This window comes from Catharus ustulatus, chromosome 9 (assembly GCF_009819885.2).
Source record: "Catharus ustulatus isolate bCatUst1 chromosome 9, bCatUst1.pri.v2, whole genome shotgun sequence".
Lineage (NCBI taxonomy): Eukaryota > Metazoa > Chordata > Aves > Passeriformes > Turdidae > Catharus > Catharus ustulatus.
This window is the reverse complement of record NC_046229.1, coordinates 32,796,547-32,799,542: the sequence shown is the minus strand read 5'-3', so window position 1 is coordinate 32,799,542 and position 2,996 is coordinate 32,796,547.

The following is a 2,996-nucleotide window of genomic DNA, read 5'->3' as shown; positions in this document are numbered from 1 at the left end:
GCCTCGGGTGAAGCTCCCTGCTTGTCCCCATGTTATTTAGCAGGGACATGGATGTGCTCCATCAACAGGACCAATTCCTGACTGTGGTGATCAACCAAGCGAGGCTACAAAACCCCATGGGGATTAGAGGGCTCATCCACCAAAAGAAAAAAAAAATAAACAACGCACTTTAGGAATCCACGTTTTTGGTGATTTTTGCTGACTAATGTGGTTTCAGCCAAAACCAATGAAGCCCTCAGAGAAACAGTTCAAGAGCTTCACTAGGAAACATCTCCTCATTGGAGCTCCAGGAATGTGATGGACTCCAGCGGTGGGGACCACGGTGGGTTGTGTGACCCAGGACATGCTTTGCTCCTCCTGCAGCTCATCCATCCTGCTCCCCCACACCCCTGGCTCCAGCATGGTGTGGGCAGGGCTCAGGGGTCACCTGCCCTGCTAACCATGAGATGGAGAGCTAAAGCCCAGTCTTTCCCATGCTGGCTGTTGGTGGGGGCAGCCATACCCCAGGGCCTACTTCCCATCGCCAGCAGCCTGGCATGGCCCAAACGCTTCAGTATTGACTCGGCAATCAATGCTCAAATCCCGGCAGCCAGGCCAAGAAAGAGCAATTACAGCAGCCAGCCATGTGCTCCAGCTAATGCAAACAGAACAGCTTTCCCTTGGGACATTGCCACACATGCCATGATGCCAGGTGGGCAGGGCAAGGCTTTTTCCTTTCACCAGGGAGGATATTTGCACTTCAGAAGGAGAGCCAGCACCCAATGGAGCACTTCCACTGCCAAGACAACACTCCAGTTGAATCCCTAGCCTTCAGCCCTGCATGATCTCAAGTGGGACATTCTTCCTAAATGAGTGAGGGGAAAAGGAGGGAGCTGCCCTGGAGATGAAGGACAGAGAGCTGAATTAATTTCTCCCTCCTGTGATGCCTCTCATGAGTGGAGGGAAAGGAGAGAGCAAATCCCTCACCTCTGCCAAACTGTTTTTCAGGAGAACAGCCATTACCAAAGGACTTTCCTACCCTTGTAGTAGCTACAAGCATTTCATTTCCCCAAAGTGTGTGGAATTTGTGATCTCCTCCAACAGGAGAGAGAGTTCTGGCTGGGCCAAAGGAACATCCCAGGTGCCAGGTAAACACCTCTGGATAATTTCTCTAGCAATGATCCACCCCACCACACACTGGCAATAGGCTTCAAATCTCATCTTCCCAATGGTGACTTGCTGGAGCTCCATCCACCTTGAGGAAAGAGATGGGGAGCAGAAATCCCTCCCCAGAAATGTTTATTTAGCAAAAAATCTGAGATAGATAGAGGCAGGGAGAGGTAGGAGGTGGTAGCTGGGATGGTTTCTAGCATGCTCTGGGTCAAGTAGCCCACAAAAGCAAACAGTTTAGAAGGAAAATGTTCAGATGAAGGTCTCTGCTCACCAGACCTCTTAGAGACAGGGATCTCAGCAGCACTTTCTACCTCTACTGTCCTTTTTCTGGTGATTTTGTGGGAGTCCAGACCTCCTCCTAAACCCCAGGGAGCATGAGGGGAGAATTTAGCATCCCTGGGATTGTCACCCCACCAGTAAATCAGGCAGCAACTGCCCACATACCCCACACATGTGGGAGGGATGAGATGGGACATGTGACATCCCACAGCTGTGATACCTCCACCTGTTCATCTTTTCCCAGCCTTTGCCATCCGAGATGCTCATGTGCCAGTAGGACAAGGTCACCGTTGTGGCTTGTTAAAAGCTCTGTATTTTACTGAAGGCAGCTGGAGGAAGCTAGGAGACAGCTTTGCTGCCTGCACCTTGTGGAAATGGAAATACCAGGCTTTGACATTTAAAAGTATCAAGGAAAATGGGGGGGTCGCGGCAGAACCAAACAATTACCTGGGGCTCATCAAGGAGCTGCCAGGAAAAAAATGTGATGGCTAATTATAAAAGGAAAATTAAATCAGGTTCTGAGATGAAGACAACAAGCTGGGGGAAATAGGAAGGCACAGGAGGAGAGGGGGTGAGGGGGTCTCAGCCTGTGGATGGGATGTTTGGTGCTGAGATTTTGCCAAGGAAGGGTGTTGCTCATTGACATTCCTTTGAGAATGTCTAGGGAGACATTCCAACTGAGAATAGCGAGGAGACTCCCAATTCCTTTGGGAATAGCGAGGATGATGGAGGGGAGATGCCCTTTCAATTCCCACGGAACCCAGCTGAAGCACCTCCCCTTGGGGCCGTGGGAGTGGAGGCAGCCGACAGGGGAGAGTCTTTAACTAAAAGTGAGATGAAATGGTGCTGGACATCCTAGGACTGCCTTGTGAGACATGAGAGTAATGAGGGGAAAATCCTTTCTGGAACAAGAGACAGACAAATGGCAGCTACTGAACCTGCCCTGTATTTTCCATTTTTATTTTTTAATTTCCTATCCCCTTCCCTTCTGATTTCCTTATTTTATTTCTTGCGCAGTGGTGTGGGTGAGAGAAAACCAGAAACTAATCATGCTGTCAAACTGGTCCTGCAGAGAGTGTGAGCTTCCAGCACTTTCTGACATTAAACTTTGGAGCCATCTTCCCACTAACTCCAGCCAGCAAACTGGGCTTATAGACCAGTACCCAACAGCTGGGAGTATTCAAGCAGTCCCAGATTTTAACCTCACTGGAATTTTTACCCTGGCTCTAGGATGCTGCTCCCCTGGCTGGGACCACCTTATGGATGGGAGCAGCATCTAACACCATTGATGTTTTGTTTCTCATTACAGGCACAATTAAAAGGAAAGAGGATTACAGGCACTGGCTGCATCATGTCCCCATCCCTCAGCTGCCTCATGCTGCCTTTGTATCTTCTGCCCTGCAGTTCCATCAATGAATTGACTTCCCCTGCCTAATTTATGTCTCCTTTCTGTTTGTTTATATAATAAGGTTAAACATCTACTTTACACTCTCCATGCTTGTTAATTAGTGTTTTTCTTGGGTTTTATTGCATTTGCTATGGGCTCTGACAAGTTGAACAGTAGC